Source organism: Pleurodeles waltl, chromosome 9 (genome assembly GCF_031143425.1).
Source record: "Pleurodeles waltl isolate 20211129_DDA chromosome 9, aPleWal1.hap1.20221129, whole genome shotgun sequence".
Lineage (NCBI taxonomy): Eukaryota > Metazoa > Chordata > Amphibia > Caudata > Salamandridae > Pleurodeles > Pleurodeles waltl.
In genome coordinates this window covers 475,437,764-475,451,233 of record NC_090448.1, presented here as the reverse complement: position 1 = coordinate 475,451,233, position 13,470 = coordinate 475,437,764, and positions in this window count along the sequence as shown.

The window sequence follows — 13,470 nt, the reverse complement described above, 5'->3', positions numbered from 1 at the left end:
ATGTGACATTAACATTCTTAACATGTTGCACATACATGGGACACATATACCATATGTCATATTGTCATTGCTCTACTGCCTATGCTACTTCATTTACATTACTTAAAACACATCAATTTTACATCCTGTACATAATTCATGCACATTTCTACATGTTTGCTCAAAGCCAGCAGTGAACACAATGTCGTAGATATGTTTCACAGCTTGTGACGCAACTTTTAAGTAACTCCTTCAATGATATATGAGTCTTAAAATGACAGCTGCCTGACCTACTGTACTGGACTTTAGGAAGTGACCTAAGTTCGACGGCGAAGTCGTCATGGCGATAGGCAGATACAACCGCAGTGGATATTGCCATTGGAACACATAGCTGCCTTTGGCGGTGTTAGGCCAATGGCGATGTCTGCCAACGGTGATGGTCTATTAGGTGGCGGCCGCCATCTCAGACTTTATCTCTCACTTGACTCCTGACACTGCTGCCAGCAAACCCTCCAATACCTGAGCTGCTGTGTACTCCCTCTGGAGCAATCATGCCACGCCCTAGAGGTGATAGGGCCCGACCTTCTCCCCGGAGGAGCTTGATAAGCTGGTGGAGGGGGTCCTACACCTGTATGGACAGCTCTATGGTGCACCAGAGGAACAGGTATTTGCAATGATAGTGCAATGTGTGAAGAGTAAAGTGTATGCTGATGTCCAGGAAATGTGGTGGAATGAAGGATTGTGGTAATGTGTGTGGATAGGTGGGCATGTGCATATGTGTAAATATAGATTTTGAGTCCTGGTACATAATAGAGTGTGTGATATATGTACCGTGACCCACCTACACACTGTAATACATGATCATTGCAGGTGGTGTGAAAAATATTTTGACAGATGTACTATGTTTAGAGATATGCTTATTGTCTGGTCATATGTTTGAAGCTGACACCTGGTGCTGGATATGCATGTTCTGTACCTGTCTCAACATCACACATGGCCTGACTGCAGATGGTCATTCGTCACTGAGGGGGATGTTGAAGGCATTCTGTGTATGGCTACTTGCACTAACTTGTATTTTCACCCTGCTTCTTTTGGTTATGTGTGTGTGGACATGACATTCTCTTCTTGTCGGTGTCATCCATGCAGGCGAACACCCATCAGAAAAAGTGGATTTAGCATGCCATCGCCAAGAAAGTGCGGACCCTAGGGGTCCACAGCTGGTAGAGCACCCACTGTAGGAAGCGGTGGGAGGACCTGAGATGCTGGGCACGGAAGACTGCAGAGGCCCAGCTGGGGATGTCCTCCCAATGAGGACGGAGTGCCCGTTGGACCTTAACCCCCCCTAATGGCCCACATATTGGCAGTGGCCTATCCGGAGCTGGATGGGCATTTGAGGGCAGCGCAGCAGCCTCAAGGGGGTAAGTACAGACTTGACACATTTTCATCCCTTTACCAGGTTAGTGTATGATGTGAAAGTTTCTAAGCTGTGACAATATGGTAAGCGCAAAGGGTCAGAGATTTCCAAGGAACACATTGATGTACAGTCCCCAACATTGGTACACAGGTGTGCACATTCTATTTTGTATAGGGACATTTTACTCTCCTATGTTGTCCCCTCTGTTCAGAAGCATATGATGGTGCACATGTGATTGTGTCATATGTGCACCGCTATACAGCTTTTCATACCCTGGTGGTTGTTCCCACCCACATACAGGTCAATACTCCCAATATCATGATGGTAAGTTGTCCAGGTCTTTGCCCTCTGTTCATTCCAATGTCCCTTGATCCATGTCTATGTACAACATAAAGTCTGACATTTCAAAGTCGTTCCAACTTTTTCAAAAGATTTCAGATGAGTGACAGCATCATGTGAGGCTGTGATGTCCATCTGACATTTCACATGCCATACTTGCAAAACGTATTCAGACCTGTAACAAGTGAATCCCCTTGGTGAGTGAGGAATGTACATAGGCCCCTGTAATGTGTCATCTTAGTGGACATCCCACATGTTGGTAACCATGGAGGTATTGCTAGACTCCTATTGGATCACAAACATTGCTGTCAGGGCTATGACTCTTTTTACCATGTTTATGTTCTGTAGGTGGGAAGTGGCTACACAGCTATTACCTTAGCCATAGTGTTGTAGGCATGGTGAATAGGCCAAGACATCTTATTCACAGTTACAATCTTAACTGTCTTTTGCCAGCATCATGTGTACATTGAAAGGTTAGGTCATGAATCTACATTGTAATGAGTGATAAACTTACTTTCTGTTGCTATTTTGGATATGCTTTGTGTCCTAATTATATGGAAACCTATTGTTTGCACTGACTACACTGTGGTGCAAGTGTGGTAGTTCACATACACACAAGAGTGGTATGTTATGTGTTTTCAGGCATTTGGCTTACATCATAGTGTGTGTACGTGTCATGTGGCCTCAGATGTGGTTTGTATCTTTGACTGATTGTCCCAAACAGTTGTAAGGCTAGTCATGTCTGATGTGTGGATAGTGATGTTGCCAGCCAGTCATTGGGCTTTTGATGGAATTATTTGTTAAACTGACTGTCACCTTCATGCACATGACAGATGTCCATTGACTTGGAAGAGTATACTCCCTGTGGTTGTGTGTGAGTAAATGCTCAGAGCTAATTAGGCCCTTTTATGAGTGCTATACTTTGTGTACAGGAGGACAATGTTTTACATGACTTGGTCCACAAAGTATGTACAATCCTTTCCAACATCACTATTGGTACATGTGTAGGTGATGTGTTCTGACTCGTTCATCTTCAAACATTTGGTTAAGCCAACTAGAGTAGTTGCATGATTGCATATATTCATTGTGAAGGTTGTGAGCTCAGTTCCATGAAATGGGTATGGCGTGTGTACAACAGGCTGTCTTGTGTTTACTATACCATGTGTTTCCTTCTCTGGTACATGGCATAAGGCCCAATTGTTAGTATGTGTTGAGTTTGTGTATGTTACCTGTGGAGATCTATGTTACCTCTAATCACTATAGCTTGGTTGTTGGTTGACTATGTTGCTGTGGATGGGAACCCAGAATCATGTGGCCACATCACCTTGTCATGGATTGCTTAGTGTGATAGCTCAACTGATATAATGGTATTGTAGGTGTGAGATAGGTAGCTTAGCGGGTGGGTGACAATGTTTTTTTTAGGAAAGTACATTGTATCTTGTTGTGAGATGATGTTGCCACTAAACTGGTACTACCTGGGGGTGTTGTACAACTAGATGTGATGTTACGGATGTGTACAGTTTGATGGAACTGGTATGTAAAGAATGTGATGACCCTACCTCACTTTCTGTTTTTCAGCATCAGCATCGGCAGGAAAGGAGACGGGCCACAGCCGAGTGGGGAAGCTCCAGGCCACTGGACCTTCAGCCACATGAACACTGACACCGAGGGACAGAGTGGCCTGGAGGGTGAGGGGAGTGCCACGGAGGGAGACTGGATCAGGTTCATCGTCAGAATTCTCCTCCAGTGGAAACTCCCTGGCGGTGGCTGACCCATCTAAGACCACCCTAGCACCATCTCTATCCACCACCTCCTTTCTATCACCACCCTCCTGTTAGCTCCCAACCCAGTTGGCTGTGCCCGCTCACCCAAGAGGGTGGGCGCCTCCTTTGCCCGAGCCCCTGTTGGCCCTGCTGCCCTCAGTGAGGAGGCTATTGACCTCCTGAGGTCGATCTCTCTGGGTCAGTCAACCATCTTAAATGCAATCCAGGACTAGCAACTCTGATACACCAGAGTAATGCGTTCTTGAAGGGCATTCACGGTGTACTGGCTGGCTTACAGAGATGTTTTCAGGCTCTGGCCTCCACACTGATGGCAGCCAGTCACCCTTTGTCTATCATCCCCCTTCCACCATCCTCTTCCCAATCCCCCCTTCCCTGACCCAGCCAAAGCACACAGACAGGCATGCATCCACTTCAACATCCAAGGATAGACAAACCAAAGCATCACAAGACACACAATCACATTCACACAAGCAACATACACTCTTACAGACAGCAACAGTCACAACCTGCCCTAACACCCCCACCACCACGGGCATCACATGCCTGCCTGCCCCCTTGATGCTCCTACCTTTGGAGGTTACTTGGCAGTCAGGACTCAAGTTGGGGGACCATATAGTGCCTTTAACACACCACCTATTTTATTGATGGAGTGGCCAATGGCCTTTGAGTTTTCCTATTTAATGTTAAAAAATATATATTCAGACCAACCAGTTGGTTTTCTAGTTACATCTTTGTCCTGCATTTCCTTTCCTAGGTTTGAGTTCATCCTGGCTGACATTGGTTCTGTGCGAGTATTTGTGTGTGTGCTGTGCTTGTGCTTCCTGTATTGTATGGGCAGTGGGGTTGTGTGCAGTGTTTTTTCCCCCAGGGATATGGAGTGTGTTGTGTGATGGACATGTGTATATTGCAGACACGTTATCAAGTTACTGTGTTGTGTTTGTGTTGATATGTGTTTGTTGTTGTGATGTGTGGCTTTGTGTGCTTTGACTGTCTGAGTGCGTGTATTGTGCATGGTAAGATATGTACGGTGTGCTGTGTGTGTGTGGTGTGTGTCAATTGCTAAGTTGTATGATTGTGTGATTGCGTGTGTTCGTTCCCGGTTTGTTGTACATAGTGTTGTATGTGTGATGAGTCCCTGGCCAGTGTCGGTTGTGAGTGGTTGACAATGTGTTTATGATGGTCCGTTTGTGGTGTTGTTGTGACTGGTTAGTATGTCATATGAGATTTTGTGAGGCTGGTGGCTGTGCTGTATTACAGTGCGTAAGTGTGTGTTCTTGATGTGGTGTGTGTGTGCTGGTTGCAGTGTTAATGTTGTGTACGTGTGGGTGTCTTTGTTGTTGTATGTGAATGTACGTGTCAGTGTACTGTTACATGTGAGTGTTGCCCTCGCAGCCCCCTCCCTATGGTATATTATGTGACTATGCAATTTGTGACAATATCCAACTGTAACAGGTGAGTGTATATACTTACCGTTGTTGTCGTCCTCGCTGGCGGTGATTGTGTTGTCTTTCGGCAAGCAGGATTAGCGGGATGACATTTAGTAGTGGTTCCATGGCGACTCCGGACGTGTATGACTTCCTGGAGGTGAGTATCTCCTTTTATACAGTTTGTTTTCTCCTGGGTTTCCAGTGTGGTCCGAGCGCAGCAGAAATGTGGCGTTGTGCAACCTCATAATGAATCCGGTGGAAACATGGTCTCTGCCACAACAATGAGGGCTTCAATTGACTGCGGCGGTCTGACTGCACTGGTAATGCCAGCGGTGCTTTGGTGGGACTGTGTATGCATCACAGACAGAGTCATAATTTGGCAGGCCACTCCACCAGACCTTTGGTGGTCAGACTGCCAAACTCGTAATGAGGCCCTATATGTCTGTACAAGTTTAGCCATCATTTCATGGAAAATGTGCTGCCTGTAAATGACAGTGCAGTACCACACAATGCTTTAGTTATATTTATAAATCACCCACTTCATGTCCATTAAAGCTAGATGTGTTGCAGCAGTTTTTCATACTAAAATGGTTCTAAATAGTTTGGGAAGCACTATTTTAAAATCATGTACTCTATGCGGTTCTCTACCAGAGAAGTCTAGCATTGAGTTAGAATGACAAAAGATTTATTTCCTAATGACCCCAAAGGTTTAGACTATTATGAAATATTCTAGTGACTGGTGCTCAATAAGTGTAATGTCATCCTACATTTTATAACTCTGGGATATAATTGGTTGGCTTGATATCTTATTTTTATCCTTGCAAACCATTTCATTGCAGACCACGGTGTCTGCCATGAGGTGTACAAAATATATGCCTCTTTTACCGGACATTTGAGGGTGAAATAACCTGTTCAGAGTGCTAAATATTTGTCTTACATAGAGACTTCTTTATGAAACCACTTTCTGGCCGAAAGGACCCTAGTGAGTTCCCAGCAAATCCGAATTGCATTTGCTTCTGCTACTACACCCAAAATAATACATCCCAACATAAAAGAGGACTTCTATTGAAAGAGTGGCAATTTCAGGCAGGAAACAACCGAAATAAAACCTTTTTTACCTAAAAAATCGGGAGTTTCCCGTCTGAATCGGATCTACTGGTATTTATGCAAAAAGGTCCAGAAAATGATGCTCCCTATATGCCTTCATCGGTTGGAACACTTCCAACAGCTCTTCTGTCAACCAGGTGATACTACTACGATATGTGCTTATGAAACCAAAAGGATCCATAATTAACATGGCCTCAACATATTGGCTGAATACATGCATTCGCCAAACAATGACAGATTTTGCAAAGGGATACGAGATATGAAAAGAACATCCAAATCCCTTTCATCCTGCGCTTTAATGTCCGCAGATTGAGAACAGAGGGGACAGAGTGCGTTGGACTGCATTTCTTACTACTGTAATTCTACAAAATAAATGAGATCTCTTTGTTTATGAGTGAGCCCACATTTTTTTGGGGTTTATCTCACACTGAATATCTGTGAATGAATTGACACCACACTTTAATCTATTTTGAAGGTGAACTGTGGAGTAGTTTAAAAGTTTAGCCCTGCCACTATTTTTTTAGCATCCATGTTGCTAAGGTGATTACATTGTATCAATTACCATTCCACATGTGTGCATATAAGGCACTGGCAACCCTATAGCTATTTAACAGACCAATGCGCCAAAAGAAATCAACCAAACATAAGCAGTTAAATCTTCTACAAGATGAAGGACAGTTCCCTCTGTCTGAAATGACCAACAAGTAACAAATAATAAAATATTATATAAATAAATATTTAAATAGCGTACACCACAACACGTTGTTTTCGAGGCACTTTAGCCATAAACAGAGGTGCAGCCTCATGATGGAATAAATATTGCCTGAGTTTGAAAGGAAAACCCTCCCCTTCACAATCAGAGGAAAAGTAAGAAACCTGGGAATTATGCTCAATTCAGATCTCATCTTATGGCCACAGGGTCCTCTCTATAAGCCAATATGCCAAGGGAACTCCCGACATTCGTTAGTGTCAGCGGGGGCTTCTGAAGGATAACTTTGGGGCCCTGTGCACATATTTCTTTACAAATCAAGCACTGGCGGTGGCCATCTCCTGCTACCTCTGGTTCAAAGTTTAGTGAGTTTTGGCAGAAGAAACCAGCTCTCCTACTTTTGTTTGCAATGGCTTTCCCAGCTCTGCCATCCTATGTAGGTTCCTGCTTTGATGCCATTTGCTACAGCTAATAAGTACACATCTTCATGTTTTCACATACTTAGTATAATTTTTATTATAATTTTATTCATATTTCATCTTTCGTTAACCCCTTTGGTGCGGGCGTCGGCCACTGTCCGACGCCCACACTACCTCCCTGGTGCGGGTCACGACCAGTGGGCGACACCAGAGAGGGTGTTAAAAAATCCTCCAGAGGATTTCTTTTTTTTTTTTAATTACCCCGGGAGACGCGGAAGAACTTCCTCGTCCCCCCCTGCCCATCTATGATGTCAGCGCACCGCGAGGCGCGCAGATGTCACATTTTTCCCCACTGGAGCAGCAGAGGAGCAGGTTAGTGTCCGCTCTCCACTCCGATGTGGATAAAAAGGCCAAAAAGAGAGTCTCCCCTTTCCATCAATGTCTTCCTGGCACCGTTTCCTGGCCATGGATCGCAGCGGGCTACGATCCATGGCCAGTAAACAGTCCTAGGCACCAGGGATATTGTTTGGGGTGGTCCGCTCCTCTGTGAGTGGGCCAGCCCCCCCATGGGGGCACAGTTAATCATAAACAGATGTTGGGGATCTTCTGGGGGGCGATCGTGTCCCCCAGATAGTAAAATTAATGTAACTTAAAAAAAATGGCGGTTTGGCCTTTTTTACATGGGCCGACCTCGGGGGGCAATATTTATAATTTAAAAAAAATGTTTCTCCCTGGGGGGCGATTTCTCCCCCCAGTGAATATTTTAAAAAAAATGAAAATGTTGACCCCGAATGGGGGCATTTTCATGGACGAGCGCAAAACGCTCTGTTCATGTTGTAATCTGTCTGTGGGCTTTTAACCATGCCCATGTTAAGCCCATCAGTTTGGTTGGTTCGTGGGCTTGCCTTGTAAAATTAGCTTGATTTTATTACTGAAAGGCATGCATAGGTAAATGGATAATTGCACTTTTGCCAGTTACATGGATCATTGCACTTTTGCCAATATGTTTCACTGCAAGCGAAATTCTGTTTCCTTTTGTGTGTTTGCTTTGCGCTCATAGCGGCCGTTGGCTCGCTTATGTGAAACTGTTTTACTTTTCAGTTTATGTGGCAAGAAAAGTCCAGTTAGGGGTTTACAACGCTAATAGCTTTAACTCGAGCAAACGCAAGACCCATTGTATTGCAAATGCTTTTTTTAATACATGTGTGCTTTGCCATGGGGTCACGATTGGGCCCATGGAAAGCACAAATGTATGAAAAAAAAGAAGTGAAATAGAGAGTCAGTCTCTCTCTCTCTCTCTCTCTCTCTATATATATATATATATATATATATAGCAAAATATATATATATATATATATATATATATATATACATATATATATATATATATATATATATATATGTAACAAGAGACAAATCTCTCTATAGATATGTATGTGTGTGTGTGTGTATATATATATATATAAATATATATATATATATATATATAAATAACAACCAACAGTTGCTCCTCCTGAAGTGAAGTAAGAACCCGTGGGGGGTGGCGGAGAAATCTGGCAATTAATTCCAATGGCAAGACAAACAATAAATGATGCACTCTCAAGCTCATGCAGTCATAGCATTTATTACTCGTATAATGCGTTTTGCCCACAAAACCGGGCTTCTGAACACGCATGGCTTGTGATGCCATAAAGTAGCGCAGATGGTTTATATGCCTGCTGCAACGGATATACATGTATTTAGCGGAGTGGATTAGTAAAGCCAGGCGTTACCTGCGTTTTAAAACAAATGAAATGTATGTGGAGGGGGGGCAATGGGGATATGAGGGGCACTTTTGCTGGGTGGTACTGATGGAATTAGAAGAGGAGGTCATGAGAGGCAGTGCACCAAAAATGACTGTCGCACTGGGTGCCACAGCGCTAAAGGCTGTGATGATGGGTATGTGGTTCTTTTTGTTATTTTCAGTGTCTTCTGAGAATCTGCTGAATCAGAGAAGAAGCGAAGGTAAGGTGACGACATTTACTATTGTACACATCACACACACCCACAAGCAATTTTGTGACTCTATCTGACTTCTACGTAGGCTAGTACTTTAGAGGGACAGTTTAGCCAGTAGCAGAGATGGCGTCTTGTTCAATGACTGCTGCTCAAGCCCTAACTCAGGTTATGGAGGATAGCTCTGAGGCAGGATCAGAGACTGACACAGCATCTGAGGGAGAGGACAATAATGGCAGAATCTGGGAGTGGTTTTTCAGTTAGCGGAGTCCTATCCGACGACATCTCTTCCAGTGATTCTGAGGGAGACAATGACGACAGTCATGCTGTCTCTTTGTAAGCACAGTCTGTGCAGCGGGGCAACAGCGGGTTAGCCGAACCCAGTGAGCAGGTGCGTGCAGCCGCAAGCACAGAGAGAGTGTTCTCTTGGCAGCCCCCCAATTTAGTTCAGCCCCAAATTCCACCTTTTACTGGGGATGCTGGATGTAAAGTCGATTCGGCCAACTTTTTGCCAGTCGACTACGTCCATCTATTTTTGGATGTTGACTTCCTTCAGGAAATTGTGCAGCAAACAAATTTGCGTGCAGACCAATTTTTGAGGGAGCATGGAGGCACTCTAGAGCCCCGTTCTAGGCCACGCCAGTAGAATCCCACTTTGCTGGTGGAGCTGAAGATATTTTGGAGTCGTACGCTCAAAATGGGGTTAGTGCAGAAACCCAGCTTGCAGTCCTACTGGACGACTCTCACAGTTTGGGTAACCCTCATCTTCGCACCACACATGAGCAGAGATAATTTTTTGCTACTGCAGCGCATGCTGCATTTCAATGACAATTCGGCTGCATTGCCCCGGGACCATCCAGACCATGACAGGTTGTTCAAGATTCAGCCTGTCGTGGAACATTTGTCTGCCAGGTTTCCAGAGATCTATACTCCTGGAAAGAATATAGCAGTCAATGAGTCCTTGGTCCTGTACAAAGGATGGCTGCTTTTCAGACAGTACATTGCAAGCAAAAGAGCTCGCTATGGCGAAAGCTGAACATGCTGTGTGAGAGCTCTTCTGGCTATGTGTACAGCTTGAGAGTGTATACAGGGAAGGACTCTACACTAAACCCTGTAGGTTGCCCTCCCGCATTAGGGTCACAGGTAAGATTGCATGGGAACTTGTCCAGCCACTGCTTCACAAAGATTATAACCTTTATCCAGACAATTTCTATACAGGAGTAGAGCTGTTCAGTGAGCTCTACAAAGCTGGCACTGCAGTACAGTTTGTTGTAACCGCAAAGGATTCCCGCAGGAGCTTGTTTGCAAGAAGCTCCAGAAATCCCAGAGTACTGCATTGCGTTCCAGTGAACTGCTCACAGCCAAGTTCTTGGATAGGCGTGATGTATACGTGCTCACTACAATTCATGATGAGAGCACTTCCCCATCACGGTTTGGGGTCAGATGGTCCACAAGTCCATCTGTATACTTGATTACAATAAGTACATGGACAGAGTGGACAAGATTGACCAGGTTTTTCAACCATACAATGCATGTCATAAAACTCGCACTTGGTACAAGAAACTGTTTACCCACCTGATCCAGATGGCAACATGCAATGCATATGTTGTTTACCGTCAGACAACCACAGGAAGACTCCTGACTTTCCTTGATTTCCAGTTGTCTGTAATTGAAAGCCTCACTGCTGTTACAGAAGCAGCAGCAGTCTCCACCTCATATGTTCTGGAGGATGTGGCAAGGCTGCAGGAGCGACACTTTGTGATCGCATTCCTAAAACACCCAAAAAGGATCGTCCATGTCGTCGCTGTAAAGTGTGTTCGAAGCATGGAAAGCGGCAGGAGAGTCTGTATTACTGTCCCCAGTGCCCACCACAACCAGGCCTCTGTGTCCTTACTTGCTTTACGTTGTATCATACTAAAGCAAAGTTCTGGGAAATCGACTGCGGTGGAGCTGCCGTTGGGTAATCCTTTCAGTGGCAGTGCATGGATACCGATTGTCCATTGGCCACTGGTTCATTAGGCAAGGAGCCATAGAATTTTACTTCATCTACTTCAGGAAATCAAGGACTTCCTTATGGCCTGCTTGAAACCTAAATCCACCATCAGAACGTGGTAGGTGTTCTGTTCAATTAACGTGCATTATAGTCCCCATACTGCATATAGTAGTGGACAGAACATATGCCACATTATCACAGAGTACCCTGTGTGGCAGAATGTTAAAAGCATGACTGAATTTTGAAGTGCTTGTTAGCTAACTTAAGTACACTACACAAGGACCACCATGATTTCCAACGAGAACCAGAGTAAGTGTAATAAGTCAATGTCCTGTCGGACATATTCACCGATGTTTCTACTTGTTTGAAATTGTGCAAACTCAATTTGTAGCTTCACTTTCAAAGCAAAAGTAGAAGTGTTGGTGAATGAGCCCCACAGGATATTTGTTTGACTTTTTACTTTAGAGAGCTTAGGATTTCTTCACCAGCATGTCTGCCTTAGTTTCAACGAGAAATGTGCTCGCTCATTTTGAGGAATAGGCCTCCCAAGGCATACTTGGACACCTCCAACTTGCATCCACAAACTAGTATAGGTTCACTTGACAACTATACAGGATTCGTCTGGACTCTGATGAGAACAGAGACATGAATGGGTAAGGAAAGCTTATGGTAGGTGTGCCTCCAGAGGGATATTGCACAGGTAGAAGGCAGATAGTAAAGGTAGTACAGATGTACATCATCTACACCTATGGATTCAAACCCATTGGTGCCGTCCCTGCACTGAAGGACAATGACATGTATAGGTCAGTGTTTGACCTGCTTTTCATGTTCATCTTCCATCAGAACTTAGCAGATGTTTAGTTTGCTGTATGATAAGTGCATTACAGTCACTGCACTGCACATAATGTTGGATGGGACATATGCTACGTTCTCACGGACTCCCTGTGTGCCAAACACTACAATTTTTCATAGCCTATGACCTTATCTTTAGGGAATATCACGAGAATTCCCCAGAATGTCTCCCTTAGTTTCAAAGGTAGATATGTTCACTCAGTTCGAGGAATCGCTTTGTACGGCATACTCGGACACCCCCAACTTGCATCCACAAACTGGAAGGAGTTGTATTTAGGACAGTGAGTTTGTTAAAGGCGCATGAAAAACATGTCTTCCTGAGCCTCAGGTGGCTGCCATGGGAGTCATTAGTAAAGGTTAATTACGTATGCATTCGGTAATGTTCAGGAAGAAGGAGACGGTTACTTGACAGGTGGTAAAATGTAGTCAAACTTATTCCGTTCTGTGGCTTGTGAATGTGATGGGTCCTTGTGTGGCAGGGGTAAGTTAATGTGAGTGCAGTGATTGGATGGATTGGGCCCGTGGCCGGCGGTATGAAAGGGTTGTTTGTTGTGCGTGAATGGCGTGTGAATGGACCATAAAGAGATTGGTGCCTCGACGTGGCTTTATGGCCCACCTTCAGAAGGCTTGGTTTCAATATTCAGATACTTTGATAAGTATTCATGCTTTGAAACCATAATTTCTGGAGGTGCTAAAACCAACCAGTGTGAGTGGTGGGTTAACTTTAATATACTAGTACCAAGGGAGTCCAAGGGTGCAGGACTTGCGTTACTCTCACCAGCTTTCCTTCACCCAGAATCCCCTTGAAATCACAAAATATGCTTAAAAACACTTTTGCCTTGCATTTCGGTGAACAGAAGTCCAGGGATCTGCAGGCAGCCACAAAATGTCTACCACTCAGCGTTCCACTAAGTCCCCAGTGAAAAAATGCCTCACTTTAGTGAGTGGCCAAGTGACCACAACAGGGACGTACCCAAAACGGATTGTGGAGACATCAAAATTACCTACCACAAAACAGCTTTGTTTTGTAAGACAGTCACCTGAGTATGTGGTCCTGGGCTCGACAGCCATATAGGGAAACCTACCAAACCCAGACATTTCTGAAAACTAGACACCCAAGGCAGTCCAGAGAAGTGTGGTGTGTTTGGATTTCACAAAGTTTTCTTACCCAGAACACCCTGCAAATGTGAAACGTTGATTAAAAACACTATTTTTCCTTGCTTTTTCATCACATAAACTACAGGAATGTGCAGGGAACCTCAAAATTCCTACCACCCAGTGTTTCCCCACTTGTCCTGATAAAAACACAACCCCCCTTGTGTGCCTGCGCTTAGTGCCTGTGCCAGAAATGGATCACTCCAAGTTTAACAGTAGCCCCCATGGAAGGACTACCATTGACCCTTGTGTGACCCATTCCTGTCGCGGGCACTGGCCTACCCACACAAGTGAGGT